This window comes from Ranitomeya variabilis, chromosome 6 (genome assembly GCF_051348905.1).
Source record: "Ranitomeya variabilis isolate aRanVar5 chromosome 6, aRanVar5.hap1, whole genome shotgun sequence".
In the NCBI taxonomy this organism is placed as follows: Eukaryota; Metazoa; Chordata; class Amphibia; order Anura; family Dendrobatidae; genus Ranitomeya; species Ranitomeya variabilis.
In genome coordinates this window covers 21,430,229-21,447,177 of record NC_135237.1, presented here as the reverse complement: position 1 = coordinate 21,447,177, position 16,949 = coordinate 21,430,229, and the positions used below count along the sequence as shown (strand labels likewise).

At 45.2% G+C, this 16,949-nt stretch overlaps 1 long non-coding RNA gene across 1 annotated transcript; it reads right to left on the bottom strand.

Moving 5' to 3' along the window:
* Positions 1-220: 220 nt before the first annotated feature.
* LOC143783370 (uncharacterized) lies at positions 221-6,563 on the bottom strand. Its single transcript, XR_013217133.1, has 3 exons — positions 6,016-6,563; positions 452-484; positions 221-263 (listed from the first exon to the last, which is right to left on the bottom strand). It is a non-coding gene; the product is annotated as an uncharacterized LOC143783370 (long non-coding RNA).
* Positions 6,564-16,949: the final 10,386 nt, after the last annotated feature.

Below are 16,949 nucleotides of genomic sequence, written 5' to 3'. Positions count from 1 at the left end.
TCATTGTTATCCTATGAAGAAAAGGGATGAGGAGCAGTAAGAAGAATTCAACGTGGCCTAAATTCTTTATTATTGAAAGCAATTTTATCCTTCATATGGAAACATTGTAAATGCCCGTGATAGAGAGCAGTAATGTCATGATACCATCACTATGGAGTCCTCCCCTTATTCTACACATACAACTAATAGATGGATGTGGAGAGATGTAGTAAGACACATACTTGTATTTTGGCTTCCATGCCTTCACTGATTCAATCCATTTACTAAAGAAAAAGACAAGAAAAAAAAATGAATAATATTACTCTTACACATTCTCCAAAATAGTAGGAAGACAGATGATCCTATTGAGCCTTAATATAACCAGTGCAGACTGATAGCGAACATCTCTGCGGTGGATTATTACAGGGAGAGTCTAGGAGAATCAATGATCCCAATTACATGTTATACTTACAGGAATTCCTCCTCTTCTTGATCTGACATCATCCTATAGAAGAGTAAGGAAGACAATTAGCAATGATTGTATCAGATGATAACAGAAGATCAACGGTCACTAAAATTTACAACTTTTGTATGAAGAAAACTGGCGTAGTGTACGGCCCCTTCACATGTACGTGTGTCATCCATCTTCTCATGTACTGGAGAAGATATCCACACGTACCCAGTATAACATGTGGGACTGCTCACATGTCCGTATTTTACCGTCAGCGCTGATGACAAGAGCCAATACAGGTCTATGGGTCCATGTAAAACACGTACAGCTCACTGATGAGATACTGATGGCACACTGATCAGATACTGATGGCACACTGATGAGATACTGATGGCACACTGATGAGATACTGATGGCACACTGATGAGATACTGATGGCACACTGATGGCACACTGATGAGATACTGATGAGATACTGATGAGACACTGATGGAACACTGATGGTACAGATGGCTCACTGATAGCACACTGATGGCACCGGTACCGTTTTTCCAATACCTGTTTTCTACGGACGTGTGAAGGGGGCCTAAGGGCTCATACTCATTTGCAAAAAAAACGGACGAGTGCAATCCGATAAAAAATCGGATTGCACTCTGACCAATGTTATTCAATGGGTTACATCTCATCTGCGACTTTTTTCTCAGCTGAAATTGGACTGAGAAAAAAATCGTAGCATGCTGTGATTTGCTGCGTATCTTGGACGAGACTCGCCAATGCAAGGCAATGGGTGCGAGAAAAAAACACTCAGCACTCCCACCATGCGAGTGCTGTCCGTTTTTTACGCACCAGTGTCCTTTGAAAAGCCGGTAACTCATGTGCTGCATACAGTAAAATCACACTGACAGGTTAGAATAGAATGGAAATATACACATAGGATACATATATACCGTATATACACATGTCAGTGACACATATTATTTATATATATATTTATATAGCGACAGTATATATATATATATATATATATATATATATATATATATATATATATACTAGCTGTACTACCCGGCTTCGCCCGGGTTAATGACTGCTGTTAGCAAAATAGAATGTGTTAACAAAAATTTATTCTGCACACAAAAACCACAAAACAAATAGATAGAAATGTAATCATTAAAAGGCAAAAACTAAGCTAATAGAAGCATTTCACAACATATATTAGCTTTGTTATACTGAGAATGTCTTTGTTGCCTATATTAACCAATCAGAGCTCAGATTAATTAACTGTAGCAAAATAGAAGCTGAGCTGTGATTGGTTGCTATTGGCAGCCTGATAAATCCCCAGCCAACAGGAAGCCCTCCCCCCTGGCAGTATATATTAGCTCACACATACACATAATAGACAGGTCATGTGACTGACAGCTGCCGGATTCCTATATGGTACATTTGTTGCTCTTGTAGTTTGTCTGCTTATTAATCAGATTTTTATTTTTGAAGGATACTACCAGACTTCTGTGTGTTTTAGGGCGAGTTTCATGTGTCAAGTTGTGTGTGTTGAGTTGCGTGTGGCGACATGCATGTAGCGACTTTTGTGAGATGAGTTTTGTGTGGCGACATGCGTGTAGCGACTTTTTGTGTGTCGAGTTGCATGTGACAGGTTAGTGTAGCAAGTTGTGTGCAGCAAGTTTTGCGCATGGCGAGTTTTGCGCGTGGCGATTTTTATGTGTGGTGCCTTTTGAGTATGTGCAAGTTTTGTGTGAGGCAACTTTTGCATGTGTTGCAACTTTTGTGCATGTGGCAATTTTTCCGCGTGTGCAAGTTTTGCGTGTGGCGAGTTTTGCATATGGCGAGTTTTGCATGTGGAGAGTTTTGCGCGTGGCGAGTTTTGAGCGGCGACTTTAGTGTTTCGACTTTTATGTGGCGAGGTTGGTGTATGTGTGGTGAAATGTGCGCTGAGGGTGGTATATGTGTTCGAGCACGTGGTAGTGTGTGGCGCATTTTGTGTGTGTGTTCATATCCCCGTGGTGGTGTGGTGATTATCCCATGTCGCGGCCCCACCTTAGCAACTGTACAGTATATACTCTTTGGCGCCATCGCTGTCATTCTTTAAGTCCCCCTTGTTCACATCTGGCAGCTGTTAATTTGCCTCCAACACTTTTCCTTTCATTTTTTCCCCATTATGTAGATAGGGGCAAAATTGTTTGGTGAATTGGAAAGCGCGGGGTTAAAATTTCACCTCACAACATAGCCTATGACGCTCTCAGGGTCCAGACGTGTGACTGCGCAAAATTTTGTGGCTGTAGCTGCGACGGTTCAGATGCCAATCTCAGACACACACACATACATACATACGTTCAGCTTTATATATTAGATATATATATATATATATATAATATTTCATAGAGAGATAGATCGAAGGCTAGCCGGTAATTAATTCTAGTGATTTTACAGAAGCCGACAGGATAGAAGACATGGTTTACATAGAGTAAACAGATGCAGAATAGGTAGATATATACTGTAGATGTCAGTGACCAATCCAATTAGTATTGTGTGTGTGTGTGCGCAAATTAGGGGACATGTATGTACCGTATTTTTCCTACTATAAGACGCACTTTTTCCCCAAAAAAATTGTGAGGAAAATGGGGGGTGCGTCTTATAGTTGGAACGCAGGCTTACCGGCATTGTGGCGGCGACAGAGGTGTGGGGATGATGTGGCACGGTGAGCGGTATGGCGTGAGCAGGGTCCCGTCCACATTTGAGGCGAATCTGCGGCCCGGTATTGAAGGAGAGCAGCAGAGCTGGGTGAGTTACGGTTTTCTCGGTGGCGGCGGCCATCTTCGTGAGGCCGCGCGTGCGCAGATTGAGTTTTCTGCTTCCTGGGGCTTCAGGAAAATGGCCGCGGGAGGCCGCGCGTGCGCAGATGGAGATCGTGGCGGCCATTTTCCTGAAGCCGAGTTCACAGATTGAGATTTCGGCTTCAGGAAAATGGCCACCGCGATCTCCATCTGCGCACGCGCGGACTCCCACGGCCATTTTTCTGAAGCCCTGGGAAGCAGAGTACTGAATCTGCGCACGCGTGGCCTCAGAAAGATGGCCGCCGCCACCGGGAAAACCGTAACTCACCCAGCTCTGCTGCTCTCCTTTAATACCGGGCCGCGGATTCACCTCAAATGTGGGAGGGACCCTGGCGGCCGCCGCCACCTGAGGAAGTGACCGCACATCTGCCGCCGCCACAGCACTGCCGCAACCTCCCCATGGACACCAGGCCATGGCGTCGCCCACCTAAGCAGGATGGGACCCTGCTCAGGTGCACGCCGTTCCGCCCACCGCACCTCAGCATCACCTCACCTCTGCCACCACCATGCCTCCTGTGACCCTGCTCTGCCACTGCCTGCCCTCAGGTAAGAGATCTTAAATTCGGACAATAAGACGGACCCCCATCTTATAAAAAATCCTTTTTTCTGCAATTTTCACCCCAAACATATCCATTACTAATCCTATAGTTGTTACATGTTAAATAAAGACACAGCCAGAATAAAGTTTTTTAATTAAATAGAACGTCAACTCTTGGACAGTCTGTGGTGCAACGTGATGTTGGTGGATGGAATGAGACATCATGTCCCAGATGTGTTCAATCGGATTCAGCTCTGGGGAACGGGCAGGCCAGTCCATAGCTTCAATGCCTTCATCTTGCAGGAACTGCTGACACACTCCAGCCACATGAGGTCTGGCATTGTCCTGCATTAGGAGGAGCCCAGGGCCAACCGCACCACATATGGTCTCACAAGAGGTCTGAGGATCTCATCTCGGTACCTAATGGCAGTCAGGCTACCTCTGGTGAGCACATGGAGGGCTGTGCGGCCCTCCAAAGAAATGCCACCCCACACCATTACTGATCCACTGCCAAACCGGTCATGCTAAAGGATGGTGCAGGCAGCAGATCATTCTCCACGGCATCTCCAGACTCTGTTACGTCTATCGCATGTGCTCAGTGTGAACCTGCTTTCATCTGTGAAGAGCACAGGGCGCCAGTGGCGAAATTGTCAATCCTAGTATTCTGTGGCAAATGCCAAGCGTCCTGCACGGTGTTGGGCTGTGAGCACAACACCCATCTGTGGACGTCGGGCACTCAGACCATCCTCATGGAGTCAGTTTGTAACCTTTTGTGCAGACACATGCACATTTGTGGCCTGCTGGAGGTCATTTTGCAGGGTTCTGGCAGTGCTCCTCCTATTCCTCCTTGCACAAAGTCTGAGGTAGCGGTCCTGCTGCTGGGTTGTTGCCCTCCTACGGCCCCCTCCACGTCTCCTGGTGTACTGGCCTGTCTCCTGGTAGCGCCTCCAGCCTCTGGACTACGCTGACAGACAGCAAACCTTGCCACAGCTCGCATTGATATGCCATCCTGGATGAGCTGCACTACCTGAGCCACTTGTGTGTTTTGTAGAGTCCGTCTCATGCTACCACGAGTGTGAAAGCACAACCAACATTCAAAAGTGACCAAAACATCAGCCAGAAAGCATTGGTACTGAGATGTGGTTTGATTTTCTTGGAGTTATATTCTGTTGTTTATATATATATGTGTGTGTTTTTGATGAATATTTCCTTTGAAAATGATGTGTAAATGACAGAGAACTCCTATATGTAAAAGCGCATATTAAAACCGCATTGCAATCGGATGTAAATCGGATGCTAGATGTGAAAATCGCATTGTACTCGCATGACACTCGTCTGCTTTTTCGGTCCAGATATCGGAACCTTTCTTTTGTCCCATATGGTTATGAGTGCTAAGATGAATTTTACCCTATGACTGAATTTCCAAAAATGTGGACACTACAAATCTGCCACATCTGAATTGGCATGAGGCCACGTTCACACATTCATTATGTGGTCAGTATTTTACATCAGAATGGAACAATCAGATGAATATTATAATAGAACCACGTCACCACTTCTGTATTTTTCACTCATTCCTGATTTTGTCTTACAAATCCTGATGTAAAATACTGAACATGTGACCGTGGCCTTAGGCTACTGCTCGGCAGTAATACAGAGTCACCTGCCATTCTCCTTACATGGAGCTTCAGGCTACGTCCCCACGGTCAGTAATTGGCAGCCCTTTGGACTCATCACATGTTCGCTCCGTCCAAAGCGCTGCCCGGCTTTTGAACGCAGGGGATTCTGCATGTGTTCATTGAACCGAGCGGAATCGCCGTGTCCTATACATTGGACGGATGGCATTTATCTTGCAGAGACTGAGTGTTTCCGCAAGATAAATAGACATGCTGCGGTCTAGAAAGACGCGCCGTATGTCCGTCTCTGCAGGGAAGCCAGAGGTGTCCGTGCACGCATAGTGGAGATGAGATTTCTTGAAATCCCATCCACTATGCTGTAACATCTGGCCGCTGCGGGCTGGACTCTGCGGAGGTATGCAGCGTTCAACCCGCAGCGTTTACTGACCGTGGGAACATACCCTGAATGTTTCCTTGTGGGAAGCAGAATTGCAGGAGATTATGGATGACATGGAAGGTGACTCCGAGAGGCCCCAGTCTATCAGACAAATTGCAGATTTAGGATAAGTAAGCATTTACCTTATTCTCCTCTTTTTTAATGCTTTTTTATTCTCCTCTTAAAATGCTCAGGTTCACTACAATAATAAAAGGATAGAAAAAAAACCAATGTTAGCAGACGTTGTATTTCATTCCTATTTGGATATTTGTGAAGAAGTAAAGGGGGATCAGTCGGTTACCGACACCTCGGCTCATTAAATAAAGATTCACTTTTTAAAGGGAACAAGAATCTATAAGGACGGGTAAGTGACGTCCTGACATTACAGGGTTAATACCTACAGAGTGAGGAGAAACGAACAGAACATAATAAAGGACATAGAAAGAGGCCAATACAAAGTTATCTCACACTTCACTGCCAACTGCTTCCCTCTAGTGAGTGTCCCCTCGGCAGTTACCGTGATGTCACCGTGTGATGTCATCACTCGCCCTGGATTACTAATCATCAGTAATAACAGGAACCATCGGAAGGGACAAAAACCTGCAACCAATCCCGTATCTGGGAAATGGTGATTGAAGGGAATGTGCAGGATTACAAAAACATAACTGCTTTCTTCCAAAAACAGCGCCACTCCTATCCTGTGTGTGGCATTGTAACTCTGCGTCATAGCAGTGAGCAGAGCAGGACTGTAATACTACACACAGCCAACAGACAGGTGTGGCGCTGGTTTTCGAAGAAACAAAGCAGAATGTTTCAAATCTTGTACAACCCTCTTAGATTCTTTACCTTAAGCCGAAACCTTATATCAGAGATATCAAAGTAATTATCCAAATATCAAGCAAATATTCACTTCACAGAGGAAGAGGACAGGAGCACTAGTGCCACCCATCAGAGGTAGCAATGCTAAAAGTGAATATCGACCCTTTAATGAGCCGCGGCACATGACTCAGGATAGGAAGCTCCATTTACTGACAAGTGTTTCGGGTGCTTTGCTTCCTATCAGTGCAAACCTACTGCCAATAGGGGGCACTAGAGCTCCTGTCCTCTTCACCTAAACGGGCAACTTGCAACTTATAATTCCCAGAGCAGCACTGGCCTATAAGTCTCCTTACACCAACTGGGCCCCTTCACGAGGAACAACTTGATCTCCTGCACTCTCTAAACATTAAAGGGCCACTGTCACCCACCTCCAGCCGTTATAAACTAAAAGAGCCACCTTGTGCAGCAGTAATGCTGCATTCTAACAAGGTGGCTCTTTTAGTTTTAGGTTCAAGTATACCCCAAATAAAGCGTTTTTATACTTAGCCACAATTCCTGTCTCTAGCCAGGGAGGCGGGTCCTCACTCCCCAGCTTGGCCAGCTCCTCTGCCGTCACTCCAATCTTCCTGCGCTTTCGGCGCCGCCCCCTCAGCGCTGTTATCGTTTCAAAACCGGCGCCTGCGCCGTGTACTGGTGTCCTGCGCAGACGCAGTAAGCTCTGGCCGTCTGACGTCCCAGCCAGGCTTGCACACTGCGCCTGCGCGGGCATCGCGGCCAGCCACCTTTGGAATCCCCGCCCCGTACTGTGTTATGCATTATTATTACTGCTGCACAAGGTGGCTCTTTTAGTTTATAACGGCTGGAGGGGGTGACAGTGGCCCTTTAAGTAACTGGTAAAAAATAAAGATTTATGGAAATGATGATAAATTCTTAATTATGAGTTATCTTTACATTGCTCTGCATTGTACCCACGTATGGATGCTGGATACAAAGACAGAAGGCCGGTTGCATGAATGACACATTTTGCTCATTAGTGAAATAAAAGTTCAGATATTATTAGAGAATGAGGGAAATGAGGAGAGGAAGTCACAGACACGAGGGATAGGACAGGACATAAACCAGCAGATAATGGAAGGCTCCTCACCCTGCGCTAGCTGGAGCTCTCTGAGGATTCCGCTCGCCAGTTGCCGAGTCACCGTCACAACATTCCGTGACCTCATAATCGACAATCACCTGCAGCCAATGCCCTGTACATGGAATGGGCTTCTGTCCTCTTATGGACACAGCGGACTTTGGCCTTAAAGGGGTTCTCCGAGACACGGAATAAAAGAAATAATACACATTACAAAATGGAACATTTTTCTAAATACCTTTATTTAGCCAAAAGGTATGCTTTATCTAGTGATCTCTGTCAGAAAGCTGAAAACAATTGTCAGGCCGCCAAATTCAGACTGTTTCAACTCTGCAAGGAAAAAAATTACCATACCATATATTTTTTTGCACATCTCTTCAAATATATTTCATAAGGGGCAAAAAAATATACAAAAAAATGAAGTGACAACACAAAATGAATTATCATAAATACAATTTTTTATTAGTTCATACAACAAACAGTACGATATTAAAATTCAGAGGCAAGGTACTGGAAAAACAGAGGTTACTCTATATACTGACCATCCCATTACATAGATAGTAATTACATACAAAGTCTTTTAATATATATATAATATATGTTCAACTGTCCATCTGGTGTACATACAAAAATAAAGTAATAAAGTGTCTAGTGCCATAATTTGTAGGTATAAGAATACCTTAACTATGTATGAGCACTAGATGGCGCTGTTGTTTTATTGTTACAAATTGCTATATAAACCTTTTATTACAATGAAACCTTACGGAAATGCTGATCGTTATTGTTAGGTATTGCTGGTGTTCTCTATATCCCACCTAGGTTACAGTGATATATACGGTAAAGCATACTTTCTATTGATTTTTGATACTTGTATGTGTTTTTACCCTTATGATCTTTACGGAATCCATATTTAGAATACACTCTCTTGATGAGATGTTTACATTAATGGTGGACTTATGATATATTTGTTTGTGATAGTCTTAATACAAAGTATACCTATATAAGTCAACACCAGCAATACCCAACAATAACTATGAGCATTTCCGTAAGGTTTCATTGTAATAAAATGTTTATATAGCAATTTGTAACAATACAACAACAGCGCCATCTAGTGCTCATACATAGTTAAAGGTAAGGTACCGCGTTTGTAGATCATTAATAAATCACTGTAATGTAGCATAACATGCTGCTATAACCAAGTTTTAAATGCATGTGAAACAGATTTCGTGTGTTATATGTGTTTAAAGAAGGAACTGGGGGCTGACATCTTGGTTTCACAGCAGTTCACGACACTAGCAGTGTCATTTTACAGCACCCCATGGACATAGGAGCTAATAGACCGGCGCTGACCCTATCTTTAACATTGGAGAGGTGTTAGCAGTGAGCTGGGCACGCCTCTGTGGGCTGCACAACTCACTGCTGTAGGTGTGACTAGCTGCCATTTTATTATAGCCCAGTGCTCTCTGCCCAGCTCCACTTACTCTCTATCACAGGAGCTCCATTCACTCCATTAAGCTGCATTCCCAGCCTGCAGAGAGAGGCGACACCTGACACCTGTCTCTGCCATACAATGTACCTCTCCCCTCCCTCCACAATGCCTGGCCATTCACTGCAGACCTGGAGCTCCTTCTTATCTTACTGAGGGATGAGTCACAGACAGCTCTGCACAGACAATGCTGCTCCTGTTGTGAAATTGGATTTTGGGCTCCCCCGGTGGCCACTGGTGGAATTGAACTTGTGTGCATCATCCCCCCTGTTCACCTGTTCCTATCAGGATGTGGGAGTCGCTATTTAGCCTTGCTCCTCTGTTACTTCCATGCCGGTCAACGTTGTAATCAGAAGCCTTTCTGTGCATGTTCCTGCTGCTAGACAACTCCCAGCTAAGTTGGACTTTTGTCCTTGTTTGTTTTTGCATTTTGTTCCAGTTCACAGCTGTTGTTTCGTTTCTGTGTCTGGAAAGCTCTTGTGATCTGAAATTGCCACTCTGATGTTATGAGTTAATACTAGAGTCTTAAAGTAATTTCAGGATGGTGTTTTGATAGGGTTTTCAGCTGACCATGAAAGTGCCCTTTCTGTCTTTCTGCTATCTAGTAAGCGGACCTCGATTTTGCTAAACCTATTTTCATACTACGTTTGTCATTTCATCTAAAATCACCGCCAATATATGTGGGGGCCTCTGTCTGCCTTTCGGGGAAATTTCTCTAGAGGTGAGCCAGGACTGTATTTTCCTCTGCCAGGATTAGTTAGTCCTCCGGCTGGCGCTGGGCGTCTAGGGATAAAACGTAGGCAACGCTACCCGGCTACTGTTAGTTGTGCGGCAGGTTTAGTTCATGGTCAGTTTAGTTTCCATCCTTCCAAGAGCTAGTTCTTATGTTGCTGGGCTATGTTCTCTTGCCATTGAGAACCATAACAGTTTGACCGGCCCATAAAGGGTTAAATTAATTGGCAGAGAAAAGAGAAGTCTGCTGAAGATTTTTTTTTTTTTTTTCCTTCAGTGCTGAGTGTGCTTATAATTGAATCTCTTGCTAGTCTGCCTATATTGCAGCCTATCTCTCTCTCTCTCCTTCTAATCCTGGAATGGCTCTGTGTTCACCTGTTTAAGATGGATATTCAGAGTTTAGCTGCAGGTTTGAATAATCTCACCACGAAAGTTCAAAATTTACAAGATTTTGTTGTTCATGTTCCTATATCTGAACCTAGAATTCCTGTGCCTGAATTTTTCTCGGGGAATAGATCTTGCTTTCAAAATTTCAAAAATAATTGCAAGTTGTTTTTGTCCCTGAAATCTCGCTCTGCCGGAGATCCTGCACAGCAAGTCAGGATTGTGATTTCCTTGCTCCGGGGCGACCCTCAAGATTGGGCTTTTGCATTGGCTCCAGGGGATCCTGCGTTGCTCAATGTGGATGCGTTTTTTCTGGCCTTGGGGTTGCTTTATGAGGAACCTCATTTAGAGCTTCAGGCGGAAAAGGCCTTGATGTACCTATCTCAGGGGCAAGACGAAGCTGAAATATACTGCCAAAAATTCCGTAAATGGGCTGTGCTTACTCAGTGGAATGAGTGCGCCCTGGCGGCGAATTTCAGAGAGGGTCTCTCTGATGCCATTAAGGATGTTATGGTGGGGTTCCCTGTGCCTGCGGGTCTGAATGAGTCCATGACAATGGCTATCCAGATCGATAGGCGTCTGCGGGAGCGCAAACCGGTGCACCATTTGGCGGTGTCTACTGAGAAGACGCCAGAGAATATGCAATGTGATAGAATTCTGTCCAGAAGCGAACGGCAGAATTTTAGACGAAAAAATGGGTTGTGCTTCTATTGCGGTGATTCAACTCATGTTATATCAGCATGCTCTAAGCGTACTAAGAAGCCTGATAAGTCTGTTTCAATTGGCACTTTACAGTCTAAGTTTATTCTATCTGTGACCCTGATTTGTTCTTTATCATCTATTACCGCGGACGCCTATGTCGACTCTGGCGCCGCTTTGAGTCTTATGGATTGGTCCTTTGCCAAACGCTGTGGGTATGATTTAGAGCCTCTTGAAAATCCTATACCTCTGAAGGGGATTGACTCCACCCCATTGGCTAGTAATAAACCACAGTACTGGACACAAGTAACTATGCGGATTAATCCGGATCATCAGGAGATTATTCGCTTTCTTGTGCTGTATAACCTACATGATGTGTTGGTGCTTGGATTGCCATGGCTGCAATCTCATAACCCAGTCCTCGACTGGAAAGCTATGTCTGTGTTAAGCTGGGGATGTAAGGGGACGCATGGGGACGTACCTTTGGTTTCCATTTCATCATCTATTCCCTCTGAGATTCCTGAATTCTTGTCTGACTATTGTGACGTTTTTGAAGAACCTAAGCTTGGTTCACTACCTCCGCACCGGGAGTGCGATTGTGCCATAGATTTGATTCCGGGTAGTAAATACCCTAAGGGTCGTTTATTTAATCTGTCTGTGCCTGAACATGCTGCTATGCAAGAATATATAAAGGAGTCCTTGGAAAAGGGACATATTCGTCCTTCGTCATCTCCCTTAGGAGCCGGTTTTTTCTTTGTGGCTAAGAAAGATGGCTCTTTGAGGCCGTGTATTGATTATCGGCTTTTGAATAAAATCACGGTTAAATATCAATATCCGTTGCCACTGCTGACTGATTTGTTTGCTCGCATAAAGGGGGCCAAGTGGTTCTCTAAGATAGATCTCCGTGGGGCGTATAATTTGGTGCGAATTAGACAGGGGGATGAGTGGAAAACCGCATTTAATACGCCCGAGGGCCACTTTGAGTATTTGGTGATGCCTTTTGGTCTTTCAAATGCCCCTTCAGTCTTTCAGTCCTTTATGCATGACATTTTCCGTGAGTATTTGGATAAATTTATGATTGTGTATCTGGATGATATTTTGATTTTTTCGGATGACTGGGACTCTCATGTCCAGCAGGTCAGGAGGGTTTTTCAGGTTTTGCGGTCTAATTCCTTGTGTGTGAAAGGTTCTAAGTGCGTTTTTGGGGTTCAAAAGATTTCCTTCTTGGGATATATTTTTTCCCCCTCTTCCATCGAGATGGATCCTGTCAAGGTTCAGGCTATTTGTGATTGGACGCAACCCTCTTCTCTTAAGAGTCTTCAGAAATTTTTGGGCTTTGCTAACTTTTATCGTCGATTTATTGCTGGTTTTTCTGATGTTGTTAAACCATTGACTGATTTGACTAAGAAGGGTGCTGATGTTGCTGATTGGTCCCCTGCTGCTGTGGAGGCCTTTCGGGAGCTTAAGCGCCGCTTTTCTTCCGCCCCTGTGTTGCGTCAGCCTGATGTTGCTCTTCCTTTTCAGGTTGAGGTCGACGCTTCTGAAATCGGAGCTGGGGCGGTTTTGTCGCAGAGAAGTTCCGATTGCTCCGTGATGAGACCTTGTGCCTTTTTTTTCTCGTAAATTTTCGCCCGCCGAGCGGAATTATGATATTGGGAATCGGGAGCTTTTGGCCATGAAGTGGGCTTTTGAGGAGTGGCGTCATTGGCTTGAGGGGGCTAGACATCAGGTGGTGGTATTGACTGACCACAAAAATCTAATTTATCTTGAGTCCGCCAGACGCCTGAATCCTAGACAGGCGCGCTGGTCGTTGTTTTTCTCTCGGTTTAATTTTGTGGTGTCCTACCTGCCGGGTTCTAAGAATGTTAAGGCGGATGCCCTTTCTAGGAGTTTTGAGCCTGACTCCCCTGGTAATTCTGAACCTACAGGTATCCTTAAGGATGGAGTGATATTGTCTGCCGTTTCTCCAGACCTGCGGCGGGCCTTGCAGGAGTTTCAGGCGGATAGACCTGATCGTTGCCCACCTGGTAGACTGTTTGTTCCTGAGGATTGGACCAGTAAAGTCATTTCTGAGGTTCATTCTTCTGCGTTGGCAGGTCATCCTGGAATCTTTGGTACCAGGGATTTGGTGGCAAGGTCCTTCTGGTGGCCTTCCCTGTCACGAGATGTGCGAGGCTTTGTGCAGTCTTGTGACGTTTGTGCTCGGGCCAAGCCTTGTTGTTCTCGGGCTAGTGGATTGTTGTTGCCCTTGCCTATCCCGAAGAGGCCTTGGACGCACATCTCGATGGATTTTATTTCGGATCTTCCTGTTTCTCAGAAGATGTCTGTCATCTGGGTGGTGTGTGACCGTTTCTCTAAGATGGTCCATTTGGTTCCCCTGCCTAAGTTGCCTTCTTCTTCCGAGTTGGTTCCTCTGTTTTTTCAAAATGTGGTCCGTTTGCATGGTATTCCGGAGAATATCGTTTCTGACAGAGGAACCCAATTCGTGTCTAGATTTTGGCGAGCATTCTGTGCTAGGATGGGCATAGATTTGTCTTTCTCGTCTGCTTTCCATCCTCAGACTAATGGCCAGACCGAGCGGACGAATCAGACCTTGGAGACATATTTGAGGTGTTTTGTGTCTGCAGATCAGGATGATTGGGTTGCTTTTTTGCCTTTAGCGGAGTTTGCCCTCAATAACCGGGCCAGCTCTGCCACCTTGGTGTCTCCTTTTTTCTGTAATTCGGGGTTTCATCCTCGATTTTCTTCCGGTCAGGTGGAATCTTCGGATTGTCCTGGAGTGGATGCTGTGGTGGAGAGGTTGCATCAGATTTGGGGGCAGGTGGTGGACAATTTGAAGTTGTCCCAGGAGAAGACTCAGCTTTTTGCCAACCGCCGGCGTCGGGTTGGTCCTCGGCTTTGTGTTGGGGACTTGGTGTGGTTGTCTTCTCGTTTTGTCCCTATGAGGGTTTCTTCTCCTAAGTTTAAGCCTCGGTTCATCGGCCCGTACAAGATATTGGAGATTCTTAACCCTGTGTCCTTCCGTTTGGACCTCCCTGCATCTTTTTCTATTCATAACGTTTTTCATCGGTCATTATTGCGCAGGTATGAGGTACCGGTTGTGCCTTCTGTTGAGCCTCCTGCTCCGGTGTTGGTTGAGGGCGAGTTGGAGTACGTTGTGGAAAAAATCTTGGACTCCCATGTTTCCAGACGGAAGCTCCAGTATCTGGTCAAATGGAAGGGATATGGTCAGGAGGATAATTCTTGGGTGACTGCCTCTGATGTTCATGCCTCCGATCTGGTCCGTGCCTTTCATAGGGCTCATCCTGATCGCCCTGGTGGTTCTGGTGAGGGTTCGGTGCCCCCTCCTTGAGGGGGGGTACTGTTGTGAAATTGGATTTTGGGCTCCCCCGGTGGCCACTGGTGGAATTGAACTTGTGTGCATCATCCCCCCTGTTCACCTGTTCCTATCAGGATGTGGGAGTCGCTATTTAGCCTTGCTCCTCTGTTACTTCCATGCCGGTCAACGTTGTAATCAGAAGCCTTTCTGTGCATGATCCTGCTGCTAGACAACTCCCAGCTAAGTTGGACTTTTGTCCTTGTTTGTTTTTGCATTTTGTTCCAGTTCACAGCTGTTGTTTCGTTTCTGTGTCTGGAAAGCTCTTGTGATCTGAAATTGCCACTCTGATGTTATGAGTTAATACTAGAGTCTTAAAGTAATTTCAGGATGGTGTTTTGATAGGGTTTTCAGCTGACCATGAAAGTGCCCTTTCTGTCTTTCTGCTATCTAGTAAGCGGACCTCGATTTTGCTAAACCTATTTTCATACTACGTTTGTCATTTCATCTAAAATCACCGCCAATATATGTGGGGGCCTCTGTCTGCCTTTCGGGGAAATTTCTCTAGAGGTGAGCCAGGACTGTATTTTCCTCTGCCAGGATTAGTTAGTCCTCCGGCTGGAGCTGGGCGTCTAGGGATAAAACGTAGGCAACGCTACCCGGCTACTGTTAGTTGTGCGGCAGGTTTAGTTCATGGTCAGTTAAATTTCCATCCTTCCAAGAGCTAGTTCTTATGTTGCTGGGCTATGTTCTCTTGCCATTGAGAACCATAACATGCTCCATACACACCACATAAACTATAAACTGCTGGTGATAGCAGATCACAGGGCAGTCACACACAAAATGGCTCTGCCCTGTGATGCTGCTCTTCATTCTGCCCCAGGGATATTAGACCACCCAAAAGGGGAGGGAAATGCTGATGTCAGCAGTTACTGCCCAGATTTTCCAGCTAACAGTAAAGCTGGTAAGGCCGGGGTCACACTAGACCGTAATACGGACGAGTGCTATGCGATAAAAAATCACATAGCACTCGGCCCAATGTTAATCTATGGTTCAGCTCCCATCATCCGATATTTTCTCCACCGTATTTCGGATCCGAGGGAACTCGCAGCAGGCTGCGATTGTCAGCGTATCTCGGCCGAGACTCGCCAATGAAAGTCTATGGGGGCGAGAATTAATCGGATTACACACGGACCATGCGTGTGCATTGCGAGAAATACGCAGCGGTGTTCTATAGAAAAGCCGGTAATTCAATTGCCGGCTTTGCAATTCTCCTTCACAAACCCGACAGGATATGAGACATGGTTTTCATACAGTAAACCATCTCATTTTCCCCTTTTTTTTGCATATTCCACACTACTAATGTTAGTAGTGTGTATGTGCAAAATTTGGCCGCTGTAGCTGCTAAAATAAAGGGTTAAATGGCGGGAAAAATTGGCGTGGGCTCCCGCGCAATTTTCTCCGCCAGAATGGTAAAGCCAGTGACTGAGGGCAGATAATAATAGCCAGGAGAGGGTCCATGGTTATTGGCCCCCCCGTGGCTAAAAACATCTGCCCCCAGCCACCCCAGAAAAGGCACATCTGGAAGATGCGCCTATTCTGGCACTTGGCCACTCTCTTCCCACTCCCGTGTAGCGGTGGGATATGGGGTAATGAAGGGTTAATGTCACCTTGCTAATGTAAAGTGACATTAAGCCAGATTAATAATGGAGAGGCGTCAATTATGTCACCTATCCATTATTAATCCAATAGTACGAAAGGGTTAAAAAACACACACACACATGATTTAAAAGTATTTTAATGAAATAAACACAGCGGTTGTTTTAATAATTTATTGCTCTCTCAATCCATTTTCAGACCCTCGCTTGGCAAAATAATAAACGCACAAGATACATACCTTCTGATGTCCTATCACGTCCCACGAGGTAATCCATCTGAAGGGGTTAACTAATATTACAGGCACGAGCTGCGATAAACCACTCGCTCGTGCCTGTAATCCCCGGGTGCTGAAAGGAAAGCAGAGTGATCTATACTTACATTGAGTCGCGGTGATGCGCCCCTGCTGGATGTTCTCATGAACTGCAGCCTGGGAACTTTTTCCCACGCTCCAGGTCATATGAGGACATCCACCAGGGGGCGCATCACCGCGACTGAAGGAAATATAGGTCAATGACCTACATTTCATTCATTTGCCGGGGAATTACAAGCACGAGCACACCGCTGCATTAGCAGGGCTCCTGCCTATAAAATAATTAACCCCTTCAGATGGATTACTTCGTGGGACGTGACGGTTCAGCTGAGGGTATGTATCTTGTGTGTTTATTATTTTGCCAAGCGAGGGCCTGGAAATGGATTGAGAGAGCAATAAATTATTAAAACAACCTGTGTGTTTATTTCATTAAAATACTTATAAATCATGTGTGTGTGTGTTTTTTAACCCTTTCAAACAATTGGATTAATAATGGATAGGTGACATAATTGACGCCTCTCCATTATTAATCTGGCTTAA